The sequence below is a fragment of the Erpetoichthys calabaricus genome, chromosome 5 (genome assembly GCF_900747795.2).
Source record: "Erpetoichthys calabaricus chromosome 5, fErpCal1.3, whole genome shotgun sequence".
NCBI lineage: Eukaryota > Metazoa > Chordata > Cladistia > Polypteriformes > Polypteridae > Erpetoichthys > Erpetoichthys calabaricus.
The window spans coordinates 946207-967259 of record NC_041398.2 but is presented as its reverse complement, the minus strand read 5'-3'; the positions used below and the strand labels follow the sequence as shown (position 1 = coordinate 967259).

The following is a 21053-nucleotide window of genomic DNA, read 5'->3' as shown; positions in this document are numbered from 1 at the left end:
CTTCACCTATTCCATCAACATTAGATAGTCTTGTTGACCACTATAACTCAGCCCTTCATTCATCATTAGATAAAACAACTCCTTTAAAACATAAGGTTTCCTTTAAGCGTTCAGCTCCTTGGTATAATTCAGAATTACGACCTATGAAAGCAGCTGGCTGACGCCTTGAGAGAATGTCACGTAAGACTGGCCTCACCGTGCACATCCAGGCTTTCTCTGACCACCAAAGAGCTTACAGAGAAGCACTAACTTCTGCCAAGAACACCCACTATGGTAGAATAATAGAAAGTGGCCACGATAACCCAAGGGTTCTGTTCTCTGTAGTTAATAAACTACTTGAACCCGCATCTGGCCCAACTACCTCTTCTACTGAAGTCTGTGAGAAATTCCTCCACATTTTCTGTTACAAAATTAAAGATCTAAATAATTCAACTAACATAAATACATCATCTGTTTATATCTCTCCCTGTTTTCCCACTCCATCCAGCTCCTTCTTTAAGTTCTCACCAGTCACATCTGTGGCCTACTACTTGTGTACTGGACCCCATCCCCAGCACACTACTTAAATCCTGCTTCATGCCATAATCCCGACAGTTACAACAATAATAAACTCATCCCTTGACACTGGCTCTGTGCCACTCACTTTTAAAATCACTTCTGTAACCCCCATGATTAAAAAAGTCTGGCCTTGATGATGACAATCTTAACAATTTACGGCCTATTTCCCACCTACCTTTCCTGTCAAAAGTTCTTGAGCGTGTTGTAGCTTCCCAACTCACCAAATACTTAACCTCTAATAATCTGATGGACCCTTTCAGTGTGTGAAACTGCTCTGCTACGGATAACCAGTGATTTGCTTATGGCAGCAGACTCTGGACAGACCAGCATATTAATTCTGTTAGACCTCAGTGCAGCATTTGACACTCCGGTCAGACATGACATCCTACTGTCCAGAATGGAGAACATGCCACTGGGTATCTCTGGCACTGCCCTCCAGTGGTTCAAGTCCTATCTGACTGATAGCCCAGAGTTTGTTAGTCTTGGCAACAGCAGATCCAGAACACAGTGCCAGTCACACAAGGAGCTCCTCAGGGCTCTGTCCTCGGCCCTCTTCTCTTCTGTATTTATATGCTTCCCCTTGGACATATTATCTGTAGCTATGGACTGGGTTATCATTTTTATGCAGACGATACTCAACTCTACTGCAATGTTGAAAGTGGAACTTCATTTAATACCTGGATGGAGCAGAACTCTTTAAAATTAAATTGCAACAAAACTGAACTCCTGTTCAGTCTGAAGAGCAGACTTTGATAGATCCCTGTTCTTTAAATAACACAGGGTGCCCACACACACCTGATTGTCATCCCATTGATTGAAAACACCGGACTCAAATTTCACCTTCAAACTAACTGTTAATCCTAGAGGTTCACACACTTTTGCCACTCAAAAATATGTAATATTCGATCATTTTCCTCAATAAATAAATGACCAAGTATAATATTTTTGTCTCATTTGTTTAACTGGTTTCTCTTTATCTACTTTTAGGACTTGAGTGAAAAATCTGATGATATTTTAGGTCATATTTATGCAGAAATATAGAAAATTCTAAAGGGTTCACAAACTTTCAAGCACCACTGTACAAACCTGTCCAAGTGACACCAGTCCTGTCTGCAGGAATGGGACAAAATTCCAGCAACTTACTGTGAGAAGCTTGTGGAAGGCGACACAAAACAATTGGCTCAAGTGAAAAAACTTAAAGGCAACACGACCAAATATGAACAAAGAGCAAGTGAACTTGTGACCCTTTGGAATTGTGATACAGTCAATAAAAAGTGAAATACTCAGAGGACATTGGAGGAAAAAATGACCTCTGTCCTGCACAGAGTAGACGTCTGTAATCAGACTATAAGGTTAATGTCACTGTGCTATGTACAATAATATTTTATAAATCCACTCACATGCACAAGCCAGATTTAGCACAGAGGGGCTCAGCATTTAGAACTACTAGGCAAGCATTTGAAGAGAGAAAGGAACAACTATGAAAATGGCCATTGTACTATTTCTGTGTGCATGAAATTGAATCCTGTCTTTGCCTTGTATGGGATGTCATGATTTACCTAAGCAGGGCCTTCACGTGGAGAAAACCGTATAAAAGACTTGGACAGCAGCTAAACACCTCAAAGCCGACGGACGGATGGAAGACGTCAGCTAGTCCTGAAAACCCCATCGAGCACAGTGATGAAAATGGCAGACTGTATACATCGAGATCCCACCTCGATAATGGTCTTGCTATGGCTTCCTTCGTCGGTAATACCATGTAAATTGTCAGTAAAGAAAGCAGTTATTTTCTCTTATGAGATTTCTTACCGCCATATCACTATGGGTGAGACATTGCCTTTTATAATTATAATTATTTAGGTTCAGGTTACTTAAAACGCCGCAATGAAAAAGAACTTATTCCAACCAGGGAACTAGCGACCCCTAAAGGAACAACATCTTAAATGTCAGGCCTGATTTATCGTTTGTTAGTACAAAGTATGATGTGTCTCTTCAGAGAATCCTTGGGTACGGCTGGTCTGACTTTGAATGAGGCACATGACCTGCATTGTGAGGGAGCATCAGTTACGACACTACGGCCATGTGGTGTGATTACCTAAGGGTGACCCTCATTGTTGAGGACCCAAGTGGCTGGACCAGGCCAAGGGGGCGCCCATGTAACACCTGGTTGCAGTAGATTGAGGGTCATTTCTGGAGGGTGGGACTGGACTGTGTGTCTGCCTGGGGGGACGGCCAGCCAGGATCTCAAGGTGTTTTATCATGTGGTGGGTGTGGCAACGTGCTGTACCAGTGCATGACCCCCAAACCTGACCTGACCTGACTAATCTGTGGATGGTTATAAAGTGCTGTACAGATTTGTTTAAACACACAGTAAGATAAAGCAGTTCTGCACTGCCTAACATAAATGGATCCTAACAATGTCCGTCATGAACAGAACTGCTGAGCTGTGGCCAACTGTCAACACAGGAGAGGAAAACAGAAAGTGAAGTGACGAGAGTTAACAGGTCAGACATGTGTGTGCCCAACTGCACCGACACTGTTTACTACCTGGAAGAAAGGACTGGGCTGGCTGAACTCGGTCAGTTTCTTATCATGGAGCTCTGAGATGTTGGTGTCTAAAGCAGAGGTCAAGTCCACAGAGAAGACCCTCACATGTGTCTGTGGCTCATCAAAATGTTGGTGAATAAAACTCACTGCATCATCCACACACCGGTGGGCTCCGCACACAAACTTGATCCGCATGTCTTGTTGTTTTATTCAACTGCACTGGATTTGTAGTAAGTGTCTTAAGAATTTAAAATGATAAAATTCCATCTTAACATTCATGATATTTAGCTCAAGACAAAACAGATGACCTTAAACTCAGGGCACTGCCATGGACAGTTAACATCAAAGTCAGTCTGTTCTCCTGAATTGTACCCATCACAGTGCCATCTGTGTGAGCTGAGCAGGAGTTCAGGAGACCCTCCAGCTGTATTGATGATCTGATCACCTGTGGAGTGAAAGGCACCAGGACTACATTGGTGTACAGCTTGGGAGATGAAGACATGTTGTGGTCCAAGCTGTAGCTGATTACTTTACGACCTGTGAACAGAAGGAGATGCTATGGGACTGGAAAATACAGCTTGAGACTGGAGATTGTTAAAACATTAGAAACGTTATTACTTTAAAAAACGGACGTAACTCAAACAAGATTAAAGAGTCTGAGCGAATTCATCCATCATATTGACAGCCAGCCAGTCAGGTGTATTTTACAATCACGTGTTGTGAAACTCCCATTGAATTTTATAATAAATAGGCCTCATCTCAGAAGAAGAAGAAGAGGAAGAGAACAGAATGACATCAGCAGAGGGCACCAGCCACGTGCCACCGCTGTCATGTGATCGTCAGCCAAGCATCTCATGAACAACTTCGAGTGCTCGGTCAACGCTGCCCTGGACATTCATCATGACATCTTTAACTTTCTTAAGCTTTTTCTAAAGACTATATATATCCAGACTTTCAGTATTGAGCAGCCCACCACTGCTTGAGAACCCTCTGGAATTGTGATATTGTCAATAAAAACTGAAAGACTCCGAGGTCTGTGAACATCGTTGGAAGAAATGACTTTCACTGCGGACAATGTAGACGTCTTAAACTAGAAGACAAATGTACAGTTTGTGTGTATAAAATCTGTGGAGGTGAAGGGAGTTTGAAAGAATTCACCACAAGTGTGTGGAAACTTCTGATGTCAACTGTTTACAATCCTGAATTAGAAAAAGATGGGATGGGATGGAAAAGGCAAATAAAAAATCAGAAAAGCAGAGATCCTTAAATGTACTTGGACTTTGATTTCATTGCAGACAGTATGGAGCCAAGATATTTCATGCTCTGTCTGCTCAACTTCATTTCATTTGTTATTATACATCCATTCCTGCATTTCAGGCCTGCAACAGATTCCATATACAGTTGGGATGGGGGTGCAAATTAGGGCCAGTGATGAGGTGAAATAATTAAATAATGACGGGATCTCAAACAGGTGATTGTAATCGTGATTTGTACCCACGAAAGGCTGAGTCTCTGAGGAGCAAAGATGGGCAGAGGATCTCCAGTTTGTCAACACACGAGTGAGAAAATGATGGAGATGTTTAAAAACAATGTTCATCAAAGAAAGAGTGGAAGGGATTTGCAAATCTCTCCTTCTGTGGTGTGTAATATTTGTGATGGCAGCATTAGTGCAGAAAAGTACATTGACATTTTAGAGCAACATGGCTGAGGAAGACTGGCCTGCCTGCAGTCCCCACCTGTCCCCAGTAGAGAATGTGTGGAGAATTCTGAAACGAGAAATGTGACAACGACGACCCAGTACTGTGGGACACCTTAAGATGTGTTTGGAGGAAGAATGGGACAAAACAGCAACAGAAACGTCTCATCACTTGGTATCCTCAGTGCTGAAACGTCTTTGACGAGTCGTGAGAAGGAATGGCGACTTTACAAAGTGGTAAATGCTTTACCGACCCCACTTGTTTGAATTGTGTTACAGGTCTGAAATGAAGGAAAGGATGAACATTAAGAAAGGAAATGAAGTACGTCAGAGAAAACATGAAATGTCTTAGGTCTGCAAAGAAATACAATTCAGTGAACATTTAAGAATATCTGTGTTATATATATATATATATATATATATTGTGGACACTAGGGGCACTGTTGCCCCACTAAACCCACCAGACAGATGTCGAGGACACACGTGTAAAAACACCAAGAAGATTTCTTATAATAAATTCTTCAATACAGTGCACAAAGCACCACACACTCCACAATTCTCCAATACTTATAATAATAAACAATAATCAATACAATAGAGTAGAGCTATAAGCCTTCCTGAACAGATGAGTTTTGAGTTGTTTTTTTAAAAGAATTCATGGAGTCAGCTGACCTGATTAATTTCGGTAGGTCATTCCAGAGTCTGGGCGCTATACAGCTGAAGGCCCTGTCACCCATGGAGTGTAGATTAGTGAGGGGCACAACAAGATTACCAGAATCAGAGGACCTTAGTGGGCGGGCAGGCACATAGTGATGGAGAAGGTCACTGATGTAGTTTGGCGCGAGGTTATTTAAAGCTTTGTAGGTTATTAGTAGGATTTTATATTCAGTCCTGTATGACACAGGGAGCCAGTGAAGACGGAGCAGGATGGTGTGATGTGCTCGCTGCTGCAGGTTCGTGTCAGGACTCTTGCAGCTGAGTTTTGAATAAGCTGGAGCTGTGATATAAGATTAGAAGGGGCACCTGCCAGCAGCGAGTTACAATAATCGATGTGGGATGTGATAAAAGCAGGGACAAGTTTCTCAGCATTAGAGAAGGAGAGGAAGGAGCGAGCACGAGATATGTTACGGAGGTGAAAGTAAGAAAGTTTCTTAATGTGATTTATGTGGGTAGAATAAGAGAGGGAGGAATCAAAAATGACACCAAGATTCTTTACAGTAGAGGCAGATCTGATGAGATCACCTTCAAGATGGACTGGGAAGGAGCTCATTTTATTAAGTTGCACTTAAGTCCCAATTTGCAGGAGTTCAGTTTTGTTGCAATTTAATTTTAAAAGTTCTGCTCCATCCAGGTTTTAATTTCACTAAGGCGAGTTGTGAGCTGAGAAAGCTGTGATGAAGTTCCACTTTTAACATTGAAGTAGAGTTGAGTATCATCTGCATAAAAATGATAACCCAGTCCATGGCTACGGATAATATGGCCAAGGGGAAGCATATAAATACAGAAAAGCAGAGGACCGAGGACAGAGCCCTGAGGGACTCCTTGTGTGACTGGCACTGAGCTGGAACTGCTGTCACCAAGACTAACAAACTCTGGGCTATCAGTCAGATAGGACTTGAATCACTGGAGGGCAGTGCCAGAGATACCCAGCATGTTCTCCATTCTGGACATTAGGATGTCATGTCTGACCTGAGTGTCAAATGCTGCACTGAGGTCTAACAGAATTAATATGCTGGTCTGTCCAGAGTCTGCTGCCATAAGCAAATCACTGATTACCCGTAGTAGAGCAGTTTCACAGACTTAAAGGGTCCATCAGATTATTAGAGGTTAAGTATTTGGTGAGTTAGGAAGCTACAACAGGGTCTAATCAGAAAAGGACCAACCTCTAGGGGCCATGAGTCCTTTTTATATTCGGCGCCCCTGTGCCGACCAATTAAGCTGTCCTAAGTCATCCCAATAACCACGCGATGACGAGAACTCGTCGGCGCAAAGTGGAGTCTCTTGCCCTGCAAAAACATTATAATAGTTCAAGCAGCCGGAGCGCGCGTGCATAGCTGTGCCGGCTTTTGAGACGCAACTGCGCTTCTGCTTTAAGTTACCGTAGGCACTTTTAAATTGCCACGTTCTTCCCCTGAGCTACTGCCCAGACAACTACACACATGGGATCCCTCTTCTAAACCACGGTAAACTAATATTATGACGCTTCACCCTTTCTTTTACACTTTTAGAGTTATGTGGTCGCAGGAGGCAAATGCAAGAGTGGAAAACCGTTAATGCCATCCCGGCCGGTTAATGGCAAGGCTGTCTCTCCATACTACACGAGACCTACCGCGACACTCTCCAAAAGGCGCTAATAAGGTCAGAGAAGACGTCCACCTGCATTCTATACAAAAGGAAAAAAGGAAAGTTTCCTTTCTCTAAACTTAAACTTTTTATTACAGACAAATGCCTCTCAACACTGCAGAGGACACTTGACAAATTTTATTTACTTATAGGTAATGCCAGTAAGGCACATTACCACAGAACTTAGAGAAGGAGCTGGATGGATTGGGAAAACAGGGAGAGATATAAACAGATGATGTATTTATGTTAGTTGAATTATTTAGATCTTGAATTTTGTTATGGAAAAAGTGGAGGAATTTCTCAGAGACTTCAGTAGAAGAGGTAGTTGGGCCAGATGCGGGTTCGAGTAGTTTATTAAATACAGAGAACAAAACCCTTGGGTTATCGTGACCACTTTCTATTATTCTAACATAGTGGGTGTTCTTGGCAGCAGTTAGTGCTTCTCTGTAAGCTCTTTGGTGGTCAGAGAAAGCCTGGATGTGCACGGTGAGGCCAGTCTTACGTAACATTCTCTCAAGGCATCAGCCAGCTGCTTTAAAAGATCGCAATTCTGAGTTATACCAAGGAGCTGAACGCTTAAAGGAAACCTCCTTATGTTTTAAAGGAGCTGTTTTTTCTAATGATGAATGAAGGGCTGAGTTATAGTGGTCAACAAGACTATCTAGTGTTGGTAGAATAGGAGAAGACAGTAAAAGATCAGAAATGGAACCAGAAAGGATAGAGGGACAGATATTTTTAAGGTTTCTGTAAGAGATTTGTTGTTTACAGGTAAGAGGATGGAGAGATAATGAAACAATGAAAAGTAGTGCTTTATGGTCAGAGAGTCCCACATCAGTGCTGTAAATGTTGGCAACAGATAGTCCAGATGTACAGATCAGATCTAATATATGACCACCAGAGTGGGTGGGAAATCAACATGTTGTGTCAAGTTAAAACAGTCCAGTAAGGATAGGAAGTCATTTCTCAGTTTAGATGTGAGGATGTCAATATGGATGTTGAAATCACCAAGAAGGATGACTCTCAGGGAAAAGGAACTTAAGTGGGTTAATAGTTCAGTCAGATTGGATAAGAAGGATGCATTGTATTTTGGGGGACGATAAAGAACAATGAGTGAGACAGGACCAGATTCCGTTATTAGTTTAAGAGCCAGGCACTCAAAAGACAATGGACAGTCAATTGCGATTCATTTGATGTTTAAGTCAGCTCTGACAATTACTGCGACTCCTCCGCCTTGTCTTGAGTTGTGAGGCTGTGTGTGGAAAGTGTAACCAGGTGGAGTCGCCTCTGTGAGAGACGTAAATTTGTTTGGTTTTTCCCAAGTCTCCGTTAAACACAGAATATCAAGTTTGGTGTCAGTGATGAGTTCTGACAGCACCAATGCTTTGCCATTAAGAGATCTCGAGTTAAACAGTGCAATATTAGTCAAGGAGACTTCTTTTTGCAGAGCTGTGATCAGAGTTTATTTCCATAATGTAAATTTGGCACACTGACACTTCTATTTCCAGGGCCATGAGAAGGACGGCTTATTCCTGAGCAAATCCTGCTGGTGGTCTTTTCATTTGCAGCGGGGTGGTGGCGGTGACCTGACCCGCGATGTACATATTTCGGGTGCTGCAAAATACCGGCGTCCTTTAGGATGTTCCAGTCAGACCATTTGCTCTGGACAAACTGTTTAATAAGAAGGAGTTTGTCATGAGAGTATTTTAGCATGACAGTGAGTAACACTTATCTGATAGCAGTGGAGAAGCAGCACAGCACAGCGGAGCCGGTAGGACAGGCGGGTGTGGTAGTGTAGGTGAGCGGTGACAGTAAGCAGCAGAAAGCATAGCAGGAGGAGATAGCAGGATTTGGAGGTTCCAATACACAGCCACAAACAGTAACGCCTGGTAATTTCAGGTGTGATCGCCCAGGAGCCATAAGCCAGGTTAGTATGAACATCAGATCAGTTCCCAGTCGTAGAGTACTGTAAGATGAAACGGGAGCAGATCAGCATAGCGAATATAATCATGGAGACAGATCATCCCAAGTTCCTAGATCGCCAGGTACAAAGAAATATTTGTAGGTCTCGTCCCATGATCCACAGACTTAGCTGTTCCCAGTCAAAGTAAAAGCACTGAAGCCCCCAACCCATCATAATGGCACAGAGCTAATAAAGCCCCCCAGTGGTGTCACAGAAGTTTCAGAATGTCCAACTCCAATACCTATAAGAAGGATACAGGCTGCTTTGATTGTGAATAAAACAGCAGATCACCCACAGATGATGGGGTCGGTGTTTTGACTCCTTATGTTTAATGGACAGTGTTGTTGTGTCAGCCACTAATATCCAGAGATGATCTGCTGGACAGCAGTGTGAATAATGTCCACCTGCTCTGTGAGTTTCAGCTAGAACTGTCATCTGGTAAGAGGAAATGTGGATAATCAGATGTTTGTACATCGAGAAACTGCAGCAGGACTCAATAGCCAAAGAATCAGAGCAGGCATTGAGAAAAACCAAAGTGCGTAACGGAGTCAAAATCAAAATCACCAGCAGTCACCGACTAGAAGATATGCCTTAAATCTCGATGTTAAAACTGCAAACAAACTACAAATGGTATTTCTCTGAATTGATCATCAATCCTATGAGTACACACAGTGAAGTTCTTGGAGAGTTGAATCCTCAGCCTCAGGCCATTCACTCAAAACTGTACTATAATTTAAAGGCGTAATGCCACAAACATCTACACTCAAAACTTTAAACGTAGATAAAGCAAGATTTGTCAGGAGCGGAGCCATTAATGCGGTCAAAGTGAGAATAAGTGTGAATTTATACCCACAAACTGAAGCTGATTAACAGTTGGATCTGCAATCTTGGATTCTGCCTCATGTGTGATGAAGGGTGTGAGGCCGAGCGTCGGTGACGTGGCACTGAATTCTAGGGAGGCAACAGTGCAACACGTCCTAACAACACAGTCAAGAAGGATAAAGATACAAAATGGCAACAGGCCACACTTACAATTTAGCAAGAAAAACAGTTTATTAATTGTCAATTCATTATTAACACCAAATGCTCATGTATTAATAATCTCTAATGTACAAGGCCTCCAAGAACTCAAAGTAAAGAAGCAGAAACAACATTTAAAGTAAAACAAAATGTCAAGAACGTTCACATTGTAACAGGCCTGGCTCATCTTTGATTAACTCTGCTGGCTATCAGATGAAACGCAGAAAGCAAGCTGATGAAATGTCAGCTAACAGGAGCGGATCCCAGGAACAATCCCACCACTCAGGTGAGTCCTTCTGAATGAAGACAGACCAGGGAGGGCAGCTGGCTTTGTTCACGTCTTACAAGTCTGTCCTTCTCAGAGTGCCATCCACTTTGTGCTCCAGTCCCAAACTCCAAATGTGCTATGGGGTGCAGTGGGGTTGCCGATCTGGAAGTGGCACTCTGTACAGGGCTGATGAATGGTGCCATAAAAATCAACAAAAGTGATTGATCACAAATGTCACATTACGTGTTTGTGTGATCTTTGTGATGACATTACAGTTTCAGAACATGCTAACTGATAAATGACAGACTTATTCAGTGCATGGTCACAGATTTGAAATCAAAAACACATGAACTCTGAAGTCTGCATGTCACGGCTGTCCTCAACAGTCCACTCAGGAGTGACTGACAGGTCTTTCCACCAATCAGTTTTCTTCTTTTGTTTTCAGTTGGTACCTGCCTTTTCTGTGCTGTCCTTTCTGATTTTGTCCATGTCACCTCTGTCACTGAGCGTATTTCATCGATGTCACCTCTTCATTTTGTGGTTTCCACTTTTTATATTTTTCTGCCTTCTTGCATTTCATGGCCAATGTGCCCTTTTAAGAGAAGTCCTTGTAAGAGTCAAGCTATACTCACACATTTGAGAACATCAATGACATGAAATGTAAATGAGTGTGGCCAAAAAATAAAACATAAACTTATAAAATACAGAAAGTAACAGCAGAGTGAACCAACACCGAGTAGTGAGGGGGTCAAATGTGACCTTCAGTGGTGGGGGTACAGAAGGGGCCACTTCTACTTTTTGGAGTTTTCTGTCAAGGAAATGAAGCCGAAGCTATGTGTAGCTGACACTCTCTCAAAGCAGAGCTTTCTAATTGTCCATCCTGCTGTTGGAGTTTATTGAGCTCCTGTGTCCTCCATCTTGTAGTCTCAACGTGAAGAAACGTTGTCTTGGGTATCGATATGAAGAAGGTGCTGAACTCAAACTGAAACCTGAATCAACACATTCGGAGTATAGAGCGTCCTTCACACACCACCCCAGGATATACTGACATGGAGCAAAGGAACATCTGTTATATTTTTAGGTTAATTTATCAAATGAACAGCTGGGTCAGCAGAGATCCCTGTGTGTTTCTGCTTTGTCTTCCCTTTATCTCTTATATGTCAGACAATAAAATCAGTTCATTTCATTTTCATTGTGTTCTGCATTCATTTTGATGTCCCATTACTCATAACATTATTATTATTATTATTTTAAATAATATTCCTTCTACACATTAATTGATATTCTTCACTGTGGTCCCTGTGCTAACCCTAGCATGCTGCTGTGATGCTCTCTTCAGGTCTTAAACATTTCTCTTTGAACCCTGAATGTTTCATTTTATTTGTATTTAGATCTTCTTAAATTCCCACTTTTGGACTCACCCTTGACACACAGCTGATGAATGTGTTTGGTTTGTAAAGACTCTTATTATTTATAAATTATAAATGATAACCTAAATTAGTGTAAAAGTCTTATAAAGCCCCTCTACATTGGTCTGTCATGTGACGACTCTCTTTTTAGTCTCCTGTCCTCCTCGACTGTCCCTCCCCAGTATCTGATTGGACAGCATTGACAGTCAGCTGACGTCACTAAATGACTTCTTCATTATCAGGGTTAAGAACGGCTGTCTGCACTCAGCCCAGGCGTCAGCCATCAGATGACATCCCAGAGACGGTACAAGTTCATTGCTACTCAGATAAGGCCCCATCTCCAAAGCTCCAAAACAAAAATATTCCCATTGTTCTCAGTGTCACCTCCTGGTAGTTGGCACTGTACTGTGGATTTGATTTGATTTCTCCATTTTTTTATTATTACATTGAACATTTTCAGTTGTGCTCTGTGGTTGAAGTTGTTATCACCACACGGTACTGTTGCTATCTCATTCTGTTGTCTGGTGTTTGTATTGTTCACCATCTTATGTCACAGCACTGGTGCAGAGATGAGCAGTCCCTGTATGGCTGACGTCCTGGCAGTACAGTGTCGGAGTCCTTCATGAAATCTTACGCGTTGTTGATGACGGCTAATGCAGGAGGACCACTTTCAACATTCAGAACAGCTAAGAGGCTTACCACAAGTAAGACAGTCATTAATTAATACGAAGGCCACTGCTGTCTGAAAAGCGTTAACCACATTTAGGACAACAATTAGGTTTTTCTTTCACCTCTAAGTTGTTGAAGAAGATTCTTGCTATTTGTGAAATATGTGTTGTATTCCAGTGTGTTCATTCCAGTGTGAATTCATATGTGGCTCTGAGGTTACCTTACATCTACGATCTGTTTGCCACTTTCAGTTTTTCTCCAATATTCTTATGTACTTATTAACTACTTTAAAATGGAGTCCTTTACCGCATTCAGAACATTTTTCTTTATTTTTTATTTTGCCTGTGCAGCCAAAAGAAAGATCATTTGAAATTTCTTGGACAGGCTTTACTCCAACATGACTGTGTGTGTCTCAGAAAATATCTTCTGGAAGAGAACCCTTTACCACATTCAGAACAGGTGTACTGCTTCTCTCCAGTGTGAATCCTTCTGTGGCACCGAAGTGTACTTGGACGTGAGAATCGTTTGCCACACTCTTGTCAGCAATACGGTTTCTCTCCAGAGTGAATTCTCATGTTGTTGTTAAGGGTCCTGCAGTCTGAGAAAAGCTTGCCACAGTCAGAACAGCTTACTTTCTTAGAAGAATGAATCACGTTATGATTGTGAAGAGAATTGTTATATGAGAAACACATTCCGCATTCAGTACAACTGTAAGGCTTCTGTCCAGTATGACTTCTCCTGTGATTATAAAGAGAATTGAGGCACGAGAATTGTTTGCCACACTCCAAGCAACTGTGAGGTTTCTGTCCAGTGTGAAGTCTGATGTGACTCGGTAGGGTACTTTGTTGTGAGAACTGCTCATCACATTGAGGACAACAATAAGGTTTCTCACCACTGTGATTTTTAGAAGAGGGACTGGAGTGAGCATAAATATAAGAATCGTTTCCCTCATTTAGAACAGCCATAAGATTTTTCTTCATTATGAATTGTGGCATGTGAAAGAAGAACATTCTGTCTTTCAATATATTTGCCATATTCAGAACATACATACTGCTTTTTCTCTCCATTGTGAGTTTTTGCGTGCCTTTGTAAACTGCTAATGTTGAAAAACCTTTTTCCACATTGAGAACAGCAATATGGCTTCTCCCCAGTATGAATTTGTGTGTGCCTTTGAGAACTGTGTTTGTCAGAAAACTGTTTCCCACATTCTTGACAACAATGAGGTTTATCTCCTGTGTGGATTCTTCTGTGCATCTTAAGATCGCTTATTTGTGAGAACGACTTACTACATTCTGGACAACAATGAGGTTTTTCTCCTGTGTGGATTCTTCTGTGCCTCTGAAGACTGCTTATACGAGAGAATGACTTACCACATTCTGGACAGCAATGAGGTTTTTCTCCTGTGTGAATTCTTCTGTGCATCTTAAGATCGCTTATTTGTGAGAATGAATTACCACATTCTGGACAACAATGAGGTTTTTCTCCTATGTGGATTCTTCTATGCCTCTGAAGACTGCTTATACGTGAGAATGACTTACCACATTCTGGACAGGAATGAGGTTTTTCTCCTGTGTGAATTCTTCTGTGTCTTTGAAGACTGCTTCTCGTTAAGAACGATTTACCACATTCATGACAACAATATGGTTTTTCTCCAGTATGAATCTTCATATGCTTATTAAGATGACATTTCTGTGCAAATTGTTTGCCACATTCCAAACAACATTTTTTTCCAGTATTAATTTGAATTTCCTTCTCCACTTGCTGTCGATCAGTTTTGATGGTTTCTGTCTGTGTTACTTCAGTAGCAGGGACAGAACTGCACTGCAAAAAGGCTGCTGTCAGGTTCTCTGATCGTCTTGCTGATTTCTTCAAACTTTTCTCTTTGTATTGAAGAGAGCGCTGACCAAATGACGGTGGAGAGAAGCTGCCATTCTTCTCTAAATCTGAAATAAAATGTTTGTGTTAACGATTACTGTAATTATTATTTTCCTGACATGTTTATCCACGGTGACTTACAACATCTGAGACACAATTAGTTACATTTTTCTTGTTCTTCCAAATGGAGCACAGGCAGGTCACGTGATTTGCTCGAGGTCACATGGTGTCAATAGCTGAATTTGAACCTGGAACTTCAGAGTTTGATGTCCAAATTACTATCCACTACCTGCCTTTTAAAATAAATGACAAAGTACAAGTAAAGTGGTGGCACTCTGGCTGGAGTTCCTTCCTCACACTGAGGTGCCATTTATGGTCTGGCCACTCCATGTGTGGTCTTTACATGTTCTGCTGCTGTCTGTTCAATTTCTCCACCTCTCTCTCACATGTGAAAGACAGGCCTGATCTGATCAATCGATCACAAATCAAAATCAGCCAATTTTCACTCCAAATGACATGACCGAGATCAGCAAATTACTGGATCTTAACATCTGATCTTAAATGATAAAAAGCATGTAAGACAAAGTTCCAACATTAGCAAATGTTAGATCAATGATTCCATCTGCCATTGAGTGTTTGTTGACTGATTTATTTGTATAATTAATTAACCGGGCATTAGCTATTTTGAGTAAAATCCCTTTTATTAGCCTTTCAGTGAATGTGAAGGTAAATGGGAAGAAAGGGATGCAGAGTTTTACTGAGCTGATACACAAATATAAATCGTTATCAAGTGGACGTCAATTAGTTAGAAATTGTAATCAGCCCTCTTATTTGCTTGTTGAGTAGAATGGTATGAGCCTAGATTTTAGTCCTAAATAAAATAATACTAATTATGCATAATAACCATTGAATGTTAATAGTCACTATCCAGTTATGAATTCTGTAACAGATATTATTATCATAATGATTTTTTCCCCAAATTAAACAATGGTACAAGGACACGTATTTCTCAGATGGTTGCAAATCTCAAACACATAAACTGCTCAGTGCCGGTGTCTCGACCACACAGATGCACTCGGAGCGACAGACGACAACTGAGAGATCCAAAGAAATTCCCTGCTAACAGAACTGCAGAATGCATGAAGAAATTGTCAATAAATATAAAAACAATATTTGAGTCAGCAGCATCAGAGGTGAATCTTTATCTCTGTGAACCTCATACCACAAGAGATGCTGAGCCAATGGCTCTCTGGTGGACCAATAAAAGTCGTCATCCTACCTGTGCCCTCCTTATACGAGTGGGGACAGCGAGGGTCTGTTCAGTACGGCAGCACACGTCGTGGATGACAGGAGGACCAGACTGTCCTCAGAACATGCAGAGATGCTAATATTCTCAGATAAGAACCTGAGGTGTTCACCAAGACTGTCTCGTTTTCCTCTTGTCGTAGTTGACGGCTACAAATGTTTAATTAAACATTATATTTGATTAGAAATGTGGAGTATGATTAAGACATTCCTTTTGTTTTATTCAGCTTATTTTTGTTCCATTACGTGTGCATTATGGGTAAATGTTCTTTGTGTATGTAGTAGCACTTTATTATGGAATGTGAAGTTTATGCATAAATTCCATTTATTATTTAAAAGAAAAAAGAAACACAGTATTATTATTATCAATATCAGCAGATCTTAATGGAATGGAATGGGTGATCAATATCAGCTCTTAACACTCTGATCAGAGCCTTCCTACCCAATAATGTGTCTAAATTTGGGGTTTCTCTTCTTATTTGTAATGTATGTGAGGATATTTACATCCTCTAGAACCTAATCTGAATTAAAAAATAAACATACAAATATATCCGCTTGTGTTAGGGGGGCACAGTGTTTAGCACAGCTGCTTTATTGTTCAGGTCAAATCCTGTCCACAGTTGTTCTATCCCCAAAAACATACAGGTGAAGTGGTGTGGTGACTCCAAATTGACCCGATGTGACTGTGGGAGACAGAAGGGCCCAAGATCATCTTCAAGTGAAGATGTCACACCACTAACAACTTGTCCAGGCCATGTTGCCCCTGCAAGTTCAGGCTGAGAGCAGAACACAAGATGCTGAAAGAAGACCCTGAGACCCCCTGAATATCATCATGGCTCATACAGGTAGCTCTTGTCAATGCTAACGTCAAAGGGCACGAGATTACCATTAGAAAGAGGAGGCACATATTAGGTGTGCACTAACGTGAGCAAATTCACTCTTATTTAGTGCACAGCGGTGAGGATTTTATTATTACTTGTATATTTCTTAAATTGTGCGGCAGCTAAGGGAGAAATGTCCACAAAAAGAAATAAATGTCTTTAACAAAATATGACTTTTGATATTCTCATTGTACGTAATGCGCTGTTGGCATAACATACATCACAGCTTCAGTCAAAGCTTCATGATGTTCAAGTCATGCGCTCAACACTTTAGATTTCTCCGTATTCACCCAAGTTTTTCTAATTTATCATTTATTAGGTAACCTATTGTTTTCTATCATGCATCTGAGCAGGTGGTCTTTATCCAAACTCGATCAACCGTGTTTTCCACTCTCAGATCAATCTTCTAAAAACATTACAGCACCCACCGTTAGAATTTATAAATGCTCTCTTTCTTTTATATTTAATCACATTACTCACTTATTCCAACACTCCCAGGTGACTCTTCTCCTTCTCTCCCATTTCCCTCGGTGATTTTCTCCTCAGACTCCGATAACTCTGATTTCAGCTCTGTCGAATTCTCCTGTGTAGCCAGTCGTCCCGTATTAGTGGACCAGGGTTGTAAACTGGATGGAGATTCTTCACAGGCATCTTGCTTGAAAATATCCTCAGTTTCATGCTTTTGAAGTTCAAGACCAACAGAGAAATCATAAAAATCCTCAGCTTTAATTGCAACAGTCACCCCCTTGCACTCCTCCTCCTCTTTAAAAATTGAAATTCTTTCTTCGTGATCCTCCAGCTTCACACACACATCATCTGGTGTGAGCCACTCACAGTCCTCTTCTTTAATGTCCACCGTTCTTTCATCCACGCCATCATGTTTGGTAGAGGCCATGGTCTGTGGGAAACTCTTCTCTCTCTTTAAGTGTCTGCCCTTCTCTTCTCAGATTCACTTCTCACATGGACAGCCCTGAGCTGGAGGCCATTAGACACCCGAGTGTATGGCCATGTGAAATGGAAAGGCCCTGTGAAAATAAAAGTGGGAGAATTAACTTCATAAAGTCAGTAAAAATAAAGAGCAGACTTCAGAGTCACAGTGCCCTCAATAACCACTTACATCTGAACACCAGCACAACCAAAGAGCTGGTCATGAAAGTTTTGGAGGCCCAGACCCCTCCTGGACCCCGTGATTATCAGAGGTGACTGTGTGCAGAGGGTGCAGACCTATAAATACCTGGGAGTGCAGCTGGATGATAAATTGGACTGGACTGCCAATACTGATGCTTTGTGAATTAAAACACTCTAGACGAGAACAGGCCATTCAGCCCAACAAAGCTTGCCAGTTCTATCCACTTATTTCTTCCAAAAAAAACATCAAGTCGAGTTTTGAAAGTCTCTAACGTCTTATTGTCTACCACAGTACTTAGTCGCATATTCCAAGTTTCTATCGTTCTTTGAGTAAAGAAAAACTTCCTAATGTTTGTGCGAAATTTACCCTTAACAAGTTTCAAACTGTGTCCCCGTGTTCTTGATGAACTCATTTTAAAATAACAGTCTCGATCCACTGGACTAATTCCCTTCATAATTTTAAACATTTCAATCATGTCACCTCTTAATCTTCTTTTCCTTAAACTGTAAAGGCTCAGCTCTTATAATCTTTCCTCATAATTCAAACCCTGTAGCCCTGAATCAGCCTGGTCGCCCTTCTCTGGACATTTTCTAGTGCTGCTGTGTCCTTTTTGTAGCCTGCAGACCAAAACTGCACACAGGACTCAAGATGAGGCCTCACCAGTGTGTTATAAAGGTTGAGCAGATCATCCTGTGACTTGTACTCCACACGTCAAGGCGCTATATAACCTGACATTCTATTAGACTTCTTAATAGATTCTGAACACTGTCTGCAAGTTGATAAGTTAGAGTCCACTATGACTCCTAAATCCTTCTCATAAGGTGGACTCTCAATTTTCCGACCGCCCATTGTGTATTCAGACCTCACATTTTTACTTCCTATGTGTAATACTTTACATTTACTGATATTAAATTTCATCTGCCACAGATCTGCCCAAACCTGTCTGCTATCCAAGTCCTTCTGTAATGATATAATGGATTCCAAATTATCTGCTAATCCACCTATCTTGGTATCATCTGCAAACTTAACCCCCTTGTTACTTATATTCCTATAAATCATGTATATATATTAAAAATAGCAGCAGCCCTAGCAATGACCCCTGCTGGTTGCCACTCTTAACATCGGCCAGTTCTGATGAAGTTCCTCGCACCATCACCCTCTGCTTCCTGTGTCTGAGCCAATTCTGCACCCATCTACAAACATCACCCTGAACTGCCACTTCTTTTAGTTTGATGCCCACCCTCTCATGTGGCACCTTATCAAATGCTTTCTGAAAGTCCAGATAAATAATCTCATCTGCTCCACTTTGATCGTATCCTTTTGTTGCCTCCTCATAGAATTCCAGCATGTTAGTAAAACACGACCTCCATCTTCTGACCCCACGCTGACTGTTCCTAATAACTCCTGTCCTTGCCAGGTGTTGCTCAATCTTATCCTTAATAATTCCTTCCATTAATTTTCCTGTGATGCATGTTAAGCTTACTGGCCTATAGTTGCTCTGATCTGCCCAGTCACCCTTTTTATATAATGGGATGATATTTGCCATTTTCCAGTCCTTCAGAACCTCTCCAGTGTGCAGTGACTTCCTAAAAATATGTGTCAAGGGTTTATATTTGCATTCACTAGCCTCCTTAAGAACTCGAGGGTAAATATTATCTGGTCCTGGTGATTTGTTTGATTTCAGCTTATTTAATCTGAGCAGCTCTTCTTTCTTTACAATTCCCAAATCCCTCAGTACCTCCTTAGTAGTCCCTGTTACCTCTGGGAGGTAATCAACTTGCTCAGTTGTGAATACCTCAGAAAAATGTAAGTTTAGGGCATCCGCTATTTCACTGTCTGTATCTTTTAATTCCCCTTTACTATTTCTGATGCACTTGACCTCCTCCTTAACTGCTCTTTTACTACTAAAATACTGAAAGAATCTCTTAGGGTCTTCTTTCACCTTATCTGCTATATTCCTCTCCAACTGTCTTTTAGCCTCCCTGATATCCTTCTTAATGGTTGCCCTCATGTCCTCATACACACTATGATTCACTTTGCAGTCATTAGTCTTATATGCCTTATAAATCAGTTTTTTTCCTTTGCATCTTCTTTTTTAAATCTTTATTAATCCACCGTGGAGTTTTTTTAGTTTCCTATTAATTCCAAATTTAGGTCTGTATCTGTCCTGCATTACATGTCAAATATTTTTAAACCTGTTCCACTGCTCCTCGACTGTCTCCACACTTAAAAGCTTATCCCAGTGTATCCTACATACACTTTGTTTCATCTGCTCAAAATTAGCCTACCAAAGTTCAACTTAACAATTTTAGTCTTTACATCTGTACTCTTACAAAATACTGAAAATTGTATTACATTATGGTCACGTGACCCTAGTGGTCCAATCACCTCTACACCCTCAATTCTCTCCTGATTATTACTAAATACTAAATCCAGACAGGCTTCACCCCGTGTTGGTGCTTTAACATGCTGTGTTAACAAACAGTCACTGATTACTTCTAAAAACTCCTGCTCTTGTGCTCCTCCATCTGTCAGGTTATCCCAGTTAATATTCGGATAATTAAAGTCCCCCATGACTATAATATCTCCCTGTAAACTTGTCTTTTTTGATAACCCTAACCCTAACCTTAACCATCATTTGTTCCAACATGCACAATGACAACTGGATACACCCCCGCTCTGGCCAAGAGCCTATCCACCCTTCCAGGGAGGTCCCCCACCTGTGCTCCCAGAAGGCAACACACCGTGTGAGACTCTCTGTCTCTGGAGCACACCTGCACTTCAATCCCCCAAATGATTGAGTCCCCTTCTATCACTACCTCTCTCTTTTTGGGAACTGGTTTTGAGGTGGCCCGTTGGGGCTCCTCATCCCTGCCTACCACTTCAGAATTATCAGAGACACCATCCAGCTCCGCAAGGACATGATAATGGTCTGACACTTCTAATTCTGGGGTTGATGCCATTGGACAGTGTGCACCCTTTCCCTTACGCCTTGTGACCGTGACCCACCTATTTCTACCTGTCTGGTCTGGAATCTCCTCCCGCGCCACCTTGGGGGTGCACACTATCTCTCTAAAGGACACCTGGGCCAAGTCCACCAATACACTATTACAACGCAGGTCAGTTCAGCGACCCTGAGCTCGAGGTGCTGGATCAGCTGGCATCTCCTGCAGATGTGGACCTCATAGACAACTGGCTCTTCCAAACCATCATCTAAAGAAGTCCAACATCCAACAGGACTTGCATTGCACTGGCCTCATTATTTATATTTGATTTCGAATTAGTAAACTGACTTAATTTTTTTTTTTCTTAAAATTAAATTTCTTCTCTCTCTGGGTTGGTTCGCAGCTGAGTGTGAAGCGGCTGGGATGGGAATCAGCACCTCCTAATCCG

At 41.5% G+C, this 21053-nt stretch overlaps 2 protein-coding genes across 4 annotated transcripts in view; one reads left to right on the top strand and one right to left on the bottom strand.

Annotated features, from left to right (window-relative positions):
• Nucleotides 1–21053, bottom strand: part of LOC114651545 (gastrula zinc finger protein XlCGF57.1-like) — a 458276-nt gene that overhangs the window by 240694 nt on the left and 196529 nt on the right. The window contains exon 4 of the mRNA XM_051927943.1: nt 12593–12690. The gene's annotated coding sequence lies outside the window, so the exon portion shown is untranslated. The remainder of the gene's footprint in view (nt 1–12592; nt 12691–21053) is intronic.
• The window catches only part of LOC114652442 (gastrula zinc finger protein XlCGF26.1-like), a 188562-nt gene that overhangs the window by 11154 nt on the left and 156355 nt on the right, over nt 1–21053 (top strand). The gene's annotated exons all lie outside the window — the stretch shown is intronic.